We start from the raw sequence: 17,379 nt of genomic DNA, 5'->3' as shown, positions 1-17,379 counted from the left end.
TTTAAGTATGCTCTGGGCATCGGTGACTAGATCACCTTTGGGGGGTTCAAAGCAAGAGTATGCTCCGGTCTTGAAACCTTCTGCAAGCCGCCGCATTTTTTCGTAGAATTTTCGAGCATTACCCCGTCGGCCAGCTTACCAAGCTCTTCGTACTCACGCATTTCGGCCTCTTTCTTCTTCTGTCTGCAAATGCGTCTCGCTTCCCTCTTCAACTCTCGGTATCTATCCCATCCCGCACGTGTAGTGGTCGATCGTAACGTTGCGAGGTAGGCAGCCTGTTTTCTCTCCGCTGCGACACGGCACTCCTCGCCGTACCAGCTGTTCTTTTGCACTTTCCGAAAACCAATGGTTTCGGTTGCAGCTGTACGTAAGGAATTTGAAATGCCGTCCCACAGTTCCCTTATACCGAGTTGTTGACGAGTGCTCTCAGAGAGCAGGAGTGCAAGCCGAGTAGAAAATCGTTCGGCTGTCTGTTGTGATTGCAGCTTCTCGACGTCGAACCTTCCTTGTGTTTGTTGACGTGCGTTTTTTGCTGCACAGAGGCGGGTGCGTATCTTGGCTGCAACAAGATAGTGATCCGAGTCGTTGTTAGGACCTCGGAGCGTACGCACGTCTAAAACACTGGAGACGTGTCTTCCGTCTATCACAACATGATCGATCTGGTTGGTGGCTTTTCGATCCGGAGACTGCCAGGTAGCTTGATGTAGCTTCTTGTGCTGGAATCTAGTACTACAGATAACCATATTTCGGGCCCCGGCGAAGTCAATCAGCCTCAACCCATTTGGGGATGTTTCGTCGTGGAGGCTGAATTTACCGACCGTAGTGCCAAATATACCTTCTTTGCCCACCCTGGCGTTAAAGTCGCCAAGCACGATTTTGACATCGTGGCGGGGGCAGTTTCATAAGCGCGCTCCAAGCGCTCATAGAAGGCATCTTTGGTCACATCGTCCTTCTCTTCCGTCGGGGCGTGGGCGCAAATCAGCGATATGTTGAAGAATCTCGCTTTGATGCGGATTGTGGCTGATCGTTCATTCACCGGAGTGAATGATAGTACTCGGCGACGGGAGTCTCTCTCCCACCACGAATCCAACACCAAACTTGCGCTCCTTTATATGGCCACTGTAGTAAATGTCACAAGGACCTACTCTTCTCTGTCCTTGTCCCGTCCATCGCATTTCTTGGACGGCGGTGATGTCAGCCTTTATTTTCGCGAGGACATCAACCAGCTGGGCAGCGGCACCTTCCCAATTAAGGGTCCGGACATTCCAGGTGCATGCCCTTATCTCGTAGTCCTTATTTCGTTTGCCATGGTCGTCATCAAAAGGGGGGCTCGCCTTCGAACGGATGTTCTTAGGCTACCCAGAGGATACTTGGTCAAAGACCGGAAGTTGTGAGCTGCTTGAGCCATGTGTAAAAGAATCGTTTCTGGCCACTCCCAAGTGAATGGCGATCAGAGAACTTTCCTCACTTGCGTGAACTTCTACACATGACTCCATCCTCCAAAAATGAATTCATTACTGTTGCGAAATTAAATATAATTTTTCCTTTTCAAATATAAAACAAAAAAAAAAAAACAAAAATTTTCTCTATCTGTTAATCACCAAACGAAATGTTACATAAAACGAAGCAATTTTGTGGCGAAACGGAGTTCGACGGGTTTTCTAGTGTTGTATAAAACTTACCAATCATCAACCACAATTCTTAAATCGCAAAAAAAATATTTATATACTTACACACATACGTAAGAATATTTTCTTTGTTTATTTTATCTTGCTCTTCCTTTAGCAATCATAGTTCTAATAAAAACAAGCGTCTATAAATTATATTTCACATTAAAATGAGTAGTTTATACTCTTTCTTTCTTTCAATGTTTTTCGTTTAATAAACAAATAAGTAATATTAAATAATAATATTACGTAATAAAATACTTAGATTTTTAAAGGAGTACTACGCAAAAGTACTTCAGTCACGCTGAGTATTGGCTCGAGCAGGGTTATTTTTTTCAAGCGCGGCCAAAGGTCGCCAATACAGAAAGGAGTACTAAACGAAATTAATTCAGTCACCCTGGGTCTTGGCTCGACCAGGGACCAGAAACACCTTTTAGTTTATTTAACACAGTTTATTTCACAAATCTCGTATTCAGTTTAAATTTTACAATTTCTTTTTCACAATCTTCGATTTTACTTTAAGCACTTTCAATTTATTTCACAATCGGGTTTTCTATTTCTTTAAACAGTTTTAGAAAATAATTGATAAAATTAAGAGGGAGGAAAAAACGTCTGTATCGGTCGCCTGTTAATATTCGAGTGACGCCTTTTGTAACTGTCGCTGTCGGCGTTCATTCCCTGCCAATCATGAGCGGGTAAAGATCCAGATAATCATTGGGTAAGAAAGTGGGTACTCCATAGGGTAATCATGTGTACTTTGCCATAGGCCGAGCGAAAATTTTACCCGCTCACGTACGTATACATGTGATCATACATCTTTGTTGCTGTCATTCAGCAGTGTTATATAAAAAAGTATATCTATGCTGCTCTAATATCTGCTGATGCAGGGTTGCATTTTCTCTTTTTAAATAGCTGATGCAGGGTTGCATTTTTTAATTGCTACTTTTAAAATTTAAAAGAAAACTTTTTAATTTTTAAAATTTTTATTTTATTTTTTACAATTTTACATACAATTTATTATAATTTATATATAAATAAAAATATATTTAATTTAAAAAAATAATTAATATCTGAAAAAAGATTGATTAAAGAAAAGAATTATTACAACCGAAAATAAAATAGTGTAAAAATATTATAAAAGACGAATACCTGAAAATAAAATAAAGATTATTAACACCTGAAAATAAATAATAATTACATTGAATTTGTAATATCTAAAAGAAAAAGAAAGATTAATTGTATAAATTGATAATAATATCTGTAAAGAAGATTAATATTATCTGAAAGAATAAAATATATTAAATACAAATAGAATTTACTCTGAAAGCAAAGATTAATTAAATAAAAATGGTGATAAAATCTGAAAAGAAAGAATAATTAAATAACAAGTAAGGAAGGGCTAAGTTCTGGTGTCACCGAACATTTTATACTCTCGCATGATAAAGTGATAATCGAGATTTCATTATACGTCATTTTCATATTTTTCAAATACCGTATTTTTGTAAAGTTTTATTCCGCTGTCATCATTGGTTCCTAATGTACTATATATTATACAGAGAAAGCATCAGATGGAATTCAAAATAGCGTTATATTGGAAGAAGGCGTGGTTGTGAACCGATTTCACCCATATTTCCTACACGTCATCAGGGTGTTAAGAAAATATTATATACCGAATTTCATTGAAATCGGTCTAGTAGTTCCTGAGATATGGTTTTTGGTCCATAAGTGGGCGAGGCCACGCCCATTTTTCAATTTTTAAAAAAGCCTGGGTGCAGCTTCCTTTTGCAATTTCTTCCGTAAAATTTAGTGTTTCTGACGTTTTTTGTTAGTCCGTTAACGCACTTTTAGTGATTTTCAACATAACCTTTGTATGGGAGGTGGGCGTGGTTATTTTCCGATTTCTTCCATTTTTGAACTGTATATGGAAATACCTGAAGAAAACGACTCTGTAGAGTTTGGTTGACATAGCCAAATGCGATCCCTTGTGTCAAATTTCACTTTAATATCTTTATTTATGGCTTAGTTATGACACTTTATAGGTTTTCGGTTTCCGCCATTTTGTGGGCGTGGCAGAGGGCCGATTTTGCCCATCTTCGAACTTAACCTTCTTATGGAGCCAAGGAATACGTGTACCAAGTTTCATCATGATATCTCAATTTTTACTCAAGTTACAGCTTGCACGGACGGACGGACAGACAGACATCCGCATTTCGACTCTACTCGTCACCCTGATCGATTTGGTATATATAACCCTATATCTGACTCTTTTAGTTTTAGGACTTACAAACAACCGTTATGTGAACAAAACTATAATACTCTCCTTAGCAACATTGTTGCGAGAGTATAATAAATAATTTAATCATAATCTATTAAAACAAGTGTGTAAATACTTTCTGATTTTTCTTCCGAATGACTCCTGTGTTCTCTTTTTAGGGTAACTTGCTGGTCTTCTTTCAGTCTTCTTTTCAAGTGGATGATGATATAGATTCGTTCTATATTTTATTATATTGATATGATTTATGATGCTAACACCACTATGGGAAATTTTCACTTAATTAATTAAAACTTCAGCTAAAAATGTAGACTTCACTACTCAAGTTATTTACTGTAACTGAAAGTATAAACATATAGCATAATAATATATAAATTATACATATACTCGTATAGTACATACATATATATATCTCTTAGAAATTAGTAATTTGCTTAATAGCCTTGAAAGTATTTACACGGAAACTCCTACGTAAATTGCTTTTTAATGCTTTCTGAAACAAAGGAGTTCATCTTCCGCAAAGTTCGCTCGTGAAGGCTAAACTATGTAGGTAGAAAATTTGTGAAAACAATTTTTAAGTATACCATATATCAAGGTTGAAAGTTTGAGTTGTTATGAATAGACACAGGTAGGTAAGCCATTTTTGTTTTAAAAATTATTCAATAACATTTGAGTAAGGGGATTTGCAGCCAAATACATTGAAAACAACTTTAAAGAATAAATACTAATTCCCATTAAATATATATGCTAAATATTGTAAATTATTAGGTCTATGTACACATCTGTGTCTTAATACCTAAACCGTCCATAAGCTATCTATGGAGCTTTGTAAATCGCGATTTTTTCGCATAAGCCAAATTAAAACAATTAATACTAATTTGGTCCATCTGAAAAGCAGGTTTTCTAATTGCGTGCCTTTGATACTAGACTACTATTAATTTACGTTAGTATTTCTTACTGACTTTCAAATATAGTTGGATTTTACATGTGCCTAAAAAATTTAATGTATAATATGTGACCTGGTCCACGAAAAAAAGGGAACTAACTTTCAAACAAGTTATGACTTTTTGGATTCTATCACGTGAAAAAGCATCTCATCTTCCATCCGAACCAACTAAAAAGTGAAAATTAATTTTTTGACACCTAAGCCCCCTTTCCGTTTTCCAGGTCACATATATGTATTCTTATAATATTTTAAAGATATCTTAGGAAGTACGCAATATACATATTCGGCGTAAAGTAAAAAGTAAAGGCAGAAATTGTGTTATTACATATGTATATGGGGGCCAACACGTTGACTTAAGTATGAACATATTTCCATGCAAATTTATTAAGGTAATTCAAAATTTGACCAATATATTCGGCACAAAGTCCACTAGAATTGTGAAAATCAAATAAGAGGTATGTGGGGGCAAGAAGAAATATTGGCTTGATTTTGCCCATTTTTGGCATGTTATGAATGTGTTTAGAATATCTGAGATATTTACCGATATTTTCAATAAAATGGTCTGATCTCGGTGATTTTTATTCGGGCTATGCTACACCAGAAATACAGTATTTGTGAAAAGTTTTGGTCCGTTATCTTCACTCGTGTTGAACTTATATACTTTAACGTGAACAGATCAGATGGACTTCAAAATTGTGGTATATGGGAAGTAGGCGTGGTTGTGAATATATTTCGCCCAATTTCGAACCATAGATGCTACGGAAATATTATACAGAGAAGGCATCAGATGGAACTCAAAATAGCGTTATATTGGAAGAAGGCGTGGTTGTGAACCGATTTCACCCTATTTCGTACACGTCATCAAGGTGTTAAGAAAACATAATATACCGAATTTCATTGAAATCGGTCGAGGAGTTCCTGAGATATGGTTTTAGGTCCATAAGTGGGCGACGCCACACCCATTTTCAATTTTTAAAAAAAGCTTGGGTGCAGCTTCTTTCTGCCATTTTTTCCGTAAAATTTAGTGTTTCTGACGTTTTTTGTTAGTCGGTTAACGCACTTTTAGTGAGTTTCAACATAACCTTTGTATGGGAAGTGGGCGTGGTTATTATCCGATTTCTTCCATTTTTGAACTGTTTATGGAAATGCCTGAAGGAAACGGCTCTGTAGAGTTTGGTTGACATAGCTATAGTAGTTTCTGAGATATATACAAAAAACTTAGTAGCGGGCGGGGCCACACCCACTTTTCCAAAAAAATTACGTCCACATATGCCCCTCCTTAATGCGATCCTTTGTGCCAAATTTCACTTTAATATCTTTATTTATGGCTTAGTTATGACAGTTTATATGTTTTCGGTTTCCGCCATTTTGTGGGCGTGGCAGTGGGCCGATTTTGCCCATCTTCGAACTTAACCTTCTTATGGAGCCATCAAATACGTGTACCAAGTTTCAGCATGATATCTCAATTTTTACTCAAGTTACAGCTTGCACGGACGGACGGACAGACGGACGGACAGACAGACATCCGGATTTCAACTCTACTCGTCACCCTGATCACTTTGGTATATATAACCCCATATCTGACTCTTTTAGTTTTAGGACTTACAAACAACCGTTATGTGAACAAAACTATAATACTCTCCTTAGCAACTTGTTGCGAGAGTATAAAAATCATAATAATATCTGAAATAAAAGAATAATATTATCTGATTATTTAAAATATAAAGCAAACATTTGTTTTCACATATTATTTTGGATTGTGCAGGCCGCCTTAAACGCATAAAATACATATGTACATATACGTATGTATGTATTTATTTTTGCGTATTATATTGGACTGTGCAGTCCAATTTCAAAGTACACACACTTTTTTCACATACTTACTTAACAATTGATATTTGCCTGCTTCTGATGATATGTGTACATAGCTGTTGCTACTTCCAATTCAGTTCTGATTTCCAAAGCTATAAAAATAAATGAACTAATTATTTTCAAAATATTGTTAAAAAATCGCTTAAAATTCATTTACTTACCTTCTTGTTGTATGAGCCTCCTTTACGATGGTACGATCACGAACGACATGCGTCTTTCAATCGTTTTTTTATTACCCTCTTTGGGATTTTCTATTGTCACTATTGACAATAATGTTTTCTCCTTCGCACTCATTCAAATAAATCAAGAAATGAAACAAACTTTTTTTCATCGCAAACAAAAAATAACCCGAAAATGTGCGTTGATGTTAATGCATAGAGAAAAAATGTGTAGTTGTATTGAAATAATTGACTCAAGTGGGTAGCCGTGGTTGGCAGGGTTGCTATTCGTTGAGTCCGTTTATTCAGTGTGTCTGTTAAGAGTTGCATGCGTGCGTAAGTCAGGTCAGGGTTGCAATCCCACATATATAGTTGCCGCTGACTTATGGTTTTTGAGATGTTTGCAGTTAAAGTTCAAAAATTCGCCGCCGATAAATAATTAATTTTACACTTATATTTTCAACTGTTCACTAACACTTCACTAATTCGTTTCTAACTATTTATTTTATATTAAGTAGTGTAAAAATAACTTTAATTATATATTAAACTTTAGTTGAAATCTATTTAATCATACAATAAGAAAATGGTTACAAATTAGTGTTACCATATTTTGTAATGGAATAAAAATGAGACAACAGACTAACACCCCTATTCTGTGCACTTGACAAATTAATAAAATATTGAAAATTAACTCAAATATTTATCAAGCAAGAAATATTTTGGTATTCTGTGCCAATCTTGAAAAAAGTAAAAGTTTCAATTCGCAAAGCTTTTCCCCACACGTGTGATGAACAAAATAATGTAAATAGAAACAGCTGATTTCTATTCAAATTATATTGATAGCGATATGCGTGCCGTGAATTGCTCTTTTAGTGCTTTTTATTCCAAATTTTTAAGAATAATAAATTAGCTTAAATTAGTATATTATTATTTGTATTACAATAATAATTGCCCCGGTTTTATAAAAGTTTCTTCCTCTGTTGAACTGGGAAACTTTATTTCTCCTCTCTTCACCTTCACAATAAGTTTTGTTACAGTCCGCACACTTCTCGAAAGGGACGACTGACTCATGTGCAAGATAACGTTGTTACCTCCTTGCAGTTAAAGGTAGTGACGTTTTCTGATTATCGTGTGGGGCTAGTTCACCATTTAGACGACAGCAAATTTCACGAGTTAATCGAAAATTCGCTCAAATCTCGCTGAAAGAAAATGGATTGCTATCGTCGCGTAAACATTTTAAATGCCGCTAGCGATTCCTATTCAAACAATTTTCATTTTCGTTTAACAATAATAACACAACTTATAAAGAAAAGAGCTTTTTATTTCAGATACAGAATAAAAAATGCTTGATAAATTTCAAATTTTGAGAAATTATAAATATGTTGAATTTGTCAAGTGCACAGAATAGGGGTGTAATTATGACCTCAATACAAAATTCATTATCGTGTATTGAGTAATGTAAAATCTTTCAGAATTTTTATTATCTTAATATATCCCGATGTTGGATCGGCCAGGGAAAGTATTTTTTTTTTAGTTATTATAAAAAAAAAATATCGCGAAATTACAAACAAAGAAAAATCGTTGAAAATCCTACATTTTTACATCATAATTGTAAAGAATCTAACCTTTTCAACGATGAGTGTGCTAAGTGAATTTTAAATTGAAGGTCCTTATGCAGTAGGGTGAGTCGATTCCGGACTTTTTTCGATTCGGGATTTCTAATAGTGCGGAAAAGTTGCCTTAGTACTTCCTGATTCCAATGCAACTTTTTGTTTTGAGATCGGATTGCATCTTCAACCCCAACTTGAAATTTCGGAAATTCGCTTAAAATCGTGAAATTGTCTACCTAGCGCCTGAAATACGCATCTCATGGCAAAATGTATAAAACAAAAGTTATTTGCCACGTCATTTGCTACCGAAATGGTATACGTGATCATGGCCGTAGGACGAACCGTTCCCGAGATACGAGCGAAAAGGTGGCGCGCCACAGCGCAAGGTGAAAATTGTTGCAGCTCTCAGCTAACCTGTATTGGTCACCCAGAACCCACCGCGTGGAGGTGGCTGCTTTTCGGGTTCCTTCCAAGCACAACCCAACCAACCAAAAATATGTCAGGCTTGTTTTAGTCTGAATCTGTGTCAAATTTATTGATAAAATCAGATTTTGTACTAAACTTTGGCACTTGTTGCCTAGATTTCAGTGTAGAGCGTATAAAACGATCACGAGATTGGGTGCCAATAACTTTAGAAGATGCCTCTGTCACCAGTTTGACGGTTCTCTCGACTGCCACGGTGTGAGAGGGGAATTCACTAAATTTCCATACCTCTGCAGTGTCTCCCAGCTCTTTTATGAGTTCTTCGTTAGAAACTGAACAAAGAACTGGTGGAACAGTCAAGGTAATAGTCTTCCATATCGTAATAATTATTAGCTTTGAAATTCAGCTTTGGCACATTATTACATCTAACAATTCCATTTACAGTGTCAGACTCTGCTTCTCTGGCTGCCAGAAGACGATAAAGGGCCAACTTTCTGACTTCTATCCGTTCGTCAGTCATCATACTAAGGAGAATGTTTTCTGGAAGAGCAAAGAAAGCATTCTGTTGAATGGATGAATAGACAACCTTGCGCAGTTTAGCAGGTAAGTATCTCGACCTTTGAATTGCAGCATAGAGATGGCGCGAGCCATCTTTGATTGAACTGTTGAATCTTATTGAGAACAACAAAGGTGAGTAAACTGTAAGTATGTATTTGACCAAAATCTTTATTTCCTTTGTTGGTTTGTCATTAGAAATGTATAATCTCAGAATTCTATTTGCACAGGTGAAGCACCGAGATTTGCACATGTTACCTGGATGTATAGACGCTAAATCTGAGGAACATTGACCGGAAATAACAACTTCTGATATTTTATAGAGATAAGCTTGGTCTGTGCTAAGTTGGGTCGGATTAATAACCTCAGAAGGTAATTGGCAGAATGGAAAACTTTCAAATTTGATAACAGGCAACTTCTCACAATCAGGGAGCAGTTTACCTATGTCGCCAGAGAATGTATTTGGACTCTTTGAGACACCATCTATGTGTTCGAAAAGAGCACGAAATGGAAGTTCGTTGAAATGTAGAAGACAAACAACCCACTGTAATGGCTTACCTATTCTTTCTTCTAGTTTCCGAATGATTCCACCTTTCCAACCTGTGTTCGTGTTGGTGCCATCAGCACCGACAACTTCTAGATGTTCCACATCAACTGAATTGTCTTGTAAATATTGCCATATAGCTTGCGTCTCATCCTCAGCTGACCCGGAAGGAGATGTGACGTGGCCAAAGCAATGACAACCACGTTCCGCTATAAGAGAAATATGTTCCTCTTTGACAGTGTCGCGGTAGTATTTTTCACCTTCGCTGACTTGTGTAAGTGTATTGTCTTTGCGGCCGTCAAAATACAGCCCATATACAGAGTTAATACATTCGGTGTTTTGGAGCTTAACTCCAACACTTTTTTTTGCCCGACTAATCGTGCATTTGTCAGTGACAAAGCTAGCCTGATCCTCTGTTATCAAACCTGCTTTTTTGGCATCCAGAAAAGCAGATGAAACAATCAAGGCCGCTGCTCTATCACTTACTCCAAATCTTTGGGCAGCTAAAGCAGTGTGTTCTAATACTAGTGTATTTTGTTTGGTTTTAGAGGATGGTAGAGAAAATTCATCATCAGCATCGTTTTTGGAAGAATCCATGCTCGACGCACCTACATTGTTGTCGTCTGTATGAGAGTCTGGCTGATCTGAATGGTCACGTGTTCTAGCTGATACTTTTCTGGTAAGTGTTGATGTTGAATGACGTTTTGAAAGCTTTTCTTTACGTTCATTTTTCTTTGTAATCTTTTTTGTTTCAGGTAGATCTACACTTCCAATGCGACCAATTCTTCTGGTTCTCTGGTCCAAGAGAAATGGTTGTTCATTGATAGGAACTTTCCTTTCCTTTGGACAAGTGCAAGAAGAAAAATAAATGCATTTACAAGCAGCGATGTCAAATAATTTTCCGGCAGAAGAGACAAAGTCGTACATTTTAGAGCTCAAACCTATTGGGTTCCTTAAAAACATTTGTTTAAGAGTCAGAAATTTCTTATGGTATGTGGTGAGCATTTGTACAACTCTGGTGTGTGAAACTATCGGAATAGATGACTTTTTGAAAGTATTTTCAACCTTTTTTGCAACTATTTCTATAACCTCTTTACTCCTAGGTTCATAGTTGTCGCCTCGGAGTCGCCCTATACGAAATCTTTTAAACTGATAACACAAAAGAACATCCTGGTAAGTAGGTAACTGGGACTCAAAGAGATTGTACGGATATATGCTAAACACAGGACATTTCTGTCTAAATTTAAATTTAGATACAGACATTTTGAGTTCTGTGTTCTGTTGAGAGAATATAAGTGATAGCACTCGGCGAAATCAACGACAAGAGTGAAGGAACTCGATGAAAAAATATTTATGTGGAGACCAGTCCGAACGTGCCGTATGGCGTAGGTGAATGAATGTGAGTGATAGCACTCGGCAAAATCAACGTCAAGAAGTGTGGTCTCAAGCCGATTTTCACCTTGCGCTGCGGAGCGCCGCATTTTCGGTCGTATCAAGGGAACGGTTCGTCCTACGACCATGATGACGTATACCATTTCGGTAGCAAATGACGTGACAAATAAATTTTGTTTCATACATTTTGCCATGAGATGCATATTTCAGGCGCTAAGTAGACAATTTCACGATTTTAGGCGAATGTCCGAAATTTCAAGGCCGAAGTTGGTTGGTTCAAGATGCAATCCGTTCTTAAAACAAAAAGTTGCATTGGAATCAGGAAGTACTAAGGCAACTTTTCCGCACTATTAGAAATCCCGAATCGAAAAAAGTCCGGAATCGACCCACCCTAGTATGCAGCTTTTAAATAATTGCTCAAGAAAAAAATACATTATTTCTTCAAGTAATGTTGTTGTTGTGTTGTTTTAACGGAAATTTAATCCCCGTTGGGATGGTAAATGTCATATGTGTTGTCGTCGATGTCATCTAACGGTAGGCCCAAGAAACGTGCTGTTTCGACGGGGTCGGACCAACGGGAGGAGGGTGTTAGATGGGTGGGGTTTATGGGGCATGCAAAGAGGTGGTCAGTGTCATGCGGAGACTCGTTGCATGCAGGACATACGTCGGGTATGTCAGGGTCTATTCTGGATAAGTAGGAGTTTAACCTGCTACAGTATCCAGAACAAAGTTGCGCAAGGGTCACACGCGTTTCTCGCGGCAGCTGGAGCTCTTCGCCTGCGATGGGTGGTGGTTTGACTCCAAGAACGCCATTCACGGGAAGGGAGTCGGTGGAGGTGTTGATGGCTCCGATGTGAATGGCGGTCAGTACCTGTCTAAAGTTAGTTGCGTACGAAGTCCGGTCGGCGTAGTGTACGACGTCGTCGACGTAATCCACGAATGACCTTTTTATACTCCTAGGAGGTGGTTCCGCTCCAAGCAGATGACTGCAGGGGTGATTTCTGCGAAAGCATCCCAGCAGGAACTGCCTGGAGAGGAGTTCATTATGCTCCTTAACTGGGAGCATAATCGTCTCACTGTGGAGGTGTTCAACGAGCGACATCAAAAGGCATCCTGTAGTGGTCCGGAGTGCAGTGTTTTGACAGGTCTGTAGTTTCCTTATCTGCGTACCACTGCATCCATGCGACCATATTGGCGCTGCGTAGTTTAGGACCGTGCGGCCGATTGTCTTGTATGTTGCCAACAACGTTTCTTTGTCTTTTCCCCATATACTGCGGGTTAGCGACTTGAGGATTTTGTTGCGGCTATGTACCTTGGCGAAAATCGCGGTCGTATGGGGAGTGAAGGAGCATCGACTAACGAAGGTTACACCTAAAATCTTTGGATTATTGACACTCGGAATTTTGACGCCATCGACTGCAATATTAATCTCAAGTCTATACTCCTTCGTCCAGTTAGTAAAAATGGTCGCTGTGGGTTTGGTGGGGGAAAGTATGAGGTTCCGTGCAGTGAGGAAACGAGAAAGGTCGGAGAGGTAGTTGCTTACTTTCGAACACATGCCATCAATTCCATTGCCCGACGTCAATATCGTGCAATCATCTGCGTACGAGGTTATGGGAACCAACTCTGGTGGCTGCGGGAGTTTCGAGATGTAGAAGTTAAACAGTAACGGGGATAGGATACCACCCTACGGAACCCCCTGTTTAATTCTTCTCATTTTACATGTTTCACCTCGAAAAAGTACGGATGATTGACGACCGTTCAGCCTCTTCAGTCATGGAGGAAGCGTAGTTTTCTCAATGTCTCACCTCATCGGTGAAAGTAAGAGACGTGCAGTCTTTTGGCATTTTGCGCAGCCATCGGTTAACACATCGTTTGGCCTTGTCTACCGAAGGATGCAGTGTAAACGGTCTGCTAAAATAGCTCGCGCACTTCTTCGGGTCCGAAGAGGCATGACCATTGAATTGAACTTCAACTCGGTCGCCATGTCTGTTCGGATTAGACAGAACTATGACAGTAGTCCAAAGCTGACTCACAGGAGCCCAAAGAGGTTGCAGGTGCTCCATCCATTTCGTCCGCTTATGGTGGTTTACCATACGCCGAATCTCCAAATTGAGATCCCTTGTTCGGGGATCCCCGGGATTGGCATGGCTTCGGCTGGGAAATTGGGACGGATTTCCGCGATTCTTCCAGCCGGGATGAAGCGAGCGGTAGCTGCTGCTATCACCTTGAGGAATTGACGTTCGCCAACGCATACGTCCATAGGAATGGGTAGAGCGTTGAAGGTGCTCTCAGTAAATTCTGTGAAGCCGACACAATTAGCTTTGTTAAAGTTAAAGTAGGTGCGGTTGTCCACAGAAACAAAATCGGGAGACTTCTCGATCGAAATAATTATGGGCAGATGGTCTGATGCGAGAGTTAGAATAGGTCGCCAGGTTATGCTGTTTATCAGACCACCGCTAGCAATGATAATATCCGGCGAGCTATTTCAGGTGCCCATAACTCTGGAGGGGGCTCGCCTAGTACCAAACGGTTTTCACCACGAGGTAGCGCACCTATATTCGGGTGGTATCCTGTTGGGCAACATGTAACTGGAGGGATGTATATATTAAATATTTCGAGCTCGACATCTCCTGACCGGAGAGCTATACCCTGACATTCTAGGGTAGTATCCCTGCGATCTTTACGTATAACGTTGAAACCTGCACAACTCAGAAGATCTGAGCGGCTGTTTAACTTGGTTTCTTGGACCGCAGCTATCGATAGACGTTCCCGATTCATAAGTGCAACTATCTCCTCGATCTTGCTCTGGAGTCCGTTGGAGTTAAATTGAAGTAGCCGGGTTTGTCGCGGGTGTCCGTGGGTGATCCTGGGGGTGAGGGAGTGACGTGTGGGTGGAAGGTGTTGCAGCTGTAGTACCCGCAGGGGCGGTTGTCGCGCTGGGGTGTTGATAGGCGACGCCACTGTTGTGAGTTGCGGGGGCAGACTCCTGCAGCATGGGGCAACGTATGAGTCACTCCACTCACGTGTGGTGCGCAGGCCGGAACACGCCAGTACAAGAATTGCACTTGACGGATGTCACGTTCCGACGTATGACGGTCTGACACACGGAACAGACTGTGCGAGGGACCAAGAGCTGCTGGTATGTTCTCGCACGAGGATTGGAGCGGGATGAAGGTTGGGGGAGACAAGTCAGAAGGGGAGCTATGTTGCCTGATTGAGCTCCTAGGGACCGTAGGAGTCCTCTGTTGGCCACTCGGATTGGGTGGCGGCGCGGCGCACGATCTATGTGCGGATTGCACAACCGTAGAGGCTTGGGTCGCAGTATTGCGCAGGCAACATGGGGCCACGTAACGCGTGTACACTCCCTATGAGTCTTAAGGCCTGAACAGGTCTTAAGATGGCTCCATCCATTGCATGTGTTACACCTGACCGAGGTAGAGTTTGGATGGAGCCGTTTTGCACACACGCAGCAGAAAAATTCCTCCGGGCCCGGGTTGGACTCAATGCCAGCGCGAGTCAGGAGGATACGGAGCAACCCTGCTGCAAGGCATTGCTCTAGTGACGACTAACACAAATTAACACTTACCGATCCAAACGGGGTTAGATCGCCGAAAAAACAGCCCTTGGTCGGATAAAATCCGAGAAATGCCAATATTGCAGCACTGCAATAATCAAGCGTTCAAAAAGACAACACTTCTATCAACTGTCACTCATAATTTCTATCAAAAAATTGTTTACTGCATTTAACTACGATGTCTGACGAAAAGTAAGTGCAAAACTGTTTTATTTTAATTTTTGTACTGAAATTTAGTTAAATTATGTTAATAATAATTGTATAAATTATTATTTTTAAATTTTTAGTGAAAATCTCAGTAATGCGGAGACACAGTTATTGCTAAGAGAGCGGTTGAATATGGAGAACGAGTTTAAATCGGGTAGAAAGAAAGAAAATGTATTGTGGAAGAAAGTTGTGACCGAAGTTAAAAATGTTAATGAAAACAATAAAAATTAAAATGAAGTTCATCAGAAAAAGTAATAAAAAAAAATTATTCAAATAAAGGAAGGTGAGGTAAAGTAAATTTTTTATGATGAAAACAGAGTGGTAAAATAGTTTCTTCTATCGATTCCATTGATATCATCTGAATCAACACGGCGAATGGGGGCATCTTGAATTCCTTCGATTTCATTGTTGGTTTCCATATCGGCATGTGTTATTGTATCGTTAATATGTTCAAAATAACCTCCCTTATTTATGATAAAATTGTGTAAGATAGCGCAAGCGAGTATTACATTAGATGTGGCTTTAATGCTCGAAGCTTCAAGTTTAAAATTTTAAACTGTTTTTTAAAAATCCCGAAAGTTTGTTCTATAAATACTTTGTCTTTTAAAAGACAAACATTTGTACCTACAAATTTTTCTTTTTGACTTCAATACCCTTCTTTTTCTTAAATTTAAAGAAAATCTATCATTTCTGTGCTCACAAATTTCGTCTAGTGTTAGATTCAGCAAAATTTCCATTTTAGTATCATACGCGTTCTAAAATGCAAACAAATGTATCTGCAAATTGTCAAAAATTGTATAAGAAGTATCAAACGTCAAACTTGCAGTGTTGCTTATGCTGCAAGCCATGATGCATTTACGAACATAGCCTATTTTTTTAAAGCGCGGCCGACGGCCATCAACGCAGAAAGGAGTACTACGCGAAAGTACTACAGTCACCCCGGGTATTCGCTCGACCAGGGTTATTTTTTTAAAGCGCGGCCGAAGGCCGCCAACGCAGACAGGAGTACATCGCGCGGTAAAATTTAGATTAGCATCCCCGGATTTCGGGGATAAAATGGGTGTCACTGGAAAGGTTCTCCAGATCACGAAAATATATACATTTAGTTGCCGCTGACTTATAGTTTTTAAGATATTTGCATTTAAAGATGAAAAAGTAGCAACTTTTATATTGATAATTTGCTTATTGTGAATAACTTTTTCACTTATCTTATGCACTTTTCACTTACTAACACTTCACTTTAACGTTTTTGTATATAATAGCCCTGACAGACGAGCAAAATTAAAGCGCCTTAAGCAACGCAAATGCGAATTGAAATTTTATGGTGACAGACGGCAGACTTGTGAATTTCGACAGCTGATTGTGAAATTTGTTTATTTATTAAAAAAGCAAAATAGAAATGGATAAAAAGAGATTATTAATGGCAATTTTGTTATTCTTAGAAAATCAAAAAGAATATAACGACAAAATCTGTTTATTACTAAATCAGTTAAAACAAAATAGAGTGAAAGTAAAAGCAATTCTTGATTGTAACGCAAGCTTAAGAACTGGGATTGCAATCGCTCAGCCACACATACGAAATGTTTGGAAATTCGTAAGTAAATAAATATTTTAATTTGGGATTGAAATAAAAAAATTTGTATTTTAAGTACCGAAGTGGTAAATTTTGGGAGCACGATATTCCTGCAATGGATGAAGCAAGGTTTAAGGAAAACTTTCGCGTAGATAGAAGCACTTTCCAAAAATTGTGCGAAAAAGTAAAAAATATCGGTAAAATGGATAGCAACATGCGGCGCTGTATCCCACTTGAAAAAATAGTAGCTATTGCTCTTTTTTCATTGGGTTCGGCAGCAGAATATAGATCCGTTGCTAGTTTGTTTCGCATTGGGCGTGCAGTTTGCGACAGTCTTGCGGACTGCATTGATGCATATCCCCCACATCCACAAGAACTAAAAAGAGATGTCGAAGGGTTCAAAATGATGGGATTTCCACAATGTTTTGGTGCTGTAGATGGTTGCCACATCGAAGTTCAGCCCAAAAAAGACGAAGCCGTAGATTAGTATAACTATAAAGGATGGTATTCGGTCATTTTGTTGGCAAGTTGCGATCACAGTTAAATTTGTGACTACATTGATTTTCATACACATGTGTTTACA

General features: G+C 38.9%; 1 long non-coding RNA gene across 1 annotated transcript; it reads right to left on the bottom strand.

Moving 5' to 3' along the window:
* Positions 1-3,953: 3,953 nt before the first annotated feature.
* On the bottom strand, positions 3,954-6,960 carry LOC120780477. The gene is made up of 3 exons (XR_005705875.1): positions 6,919-6,960; positions 6,770-6,849; positions 3,954-4,278 (listed from the first exon to the last, which is right to left on the bottom strand). It is a non-coding gene; the product is annotated as an uncharacterized LOC120780477 (long non-coding RNA).
* Positions 6,961-17,379: the final 10,419 nt, after the last annotated feature.

The sequence above is a fragment of the Bactrocera tryoni genome, unplaced genomic scaffold, assembly GCF_016617805.1.
Source record: "Bactrocera tryoni isolate S06 unplaced genomic scaffold, CSIRO_BtryS06_freeze2 scaffold_25, whole genome shotgun sequence".
Classification (NCBI taxonomy): domain Eukaryota; kingdom Metazoa; phylum Arthropoda; class Insecta; order Diptera; family Tephritidae; genus Bactrocera; species Bactrocera tryoni.
Note: the sequence above shows the minus strand (reverse complement) of the source record. Positions and strands in the feature narration are given on the sequence as shown.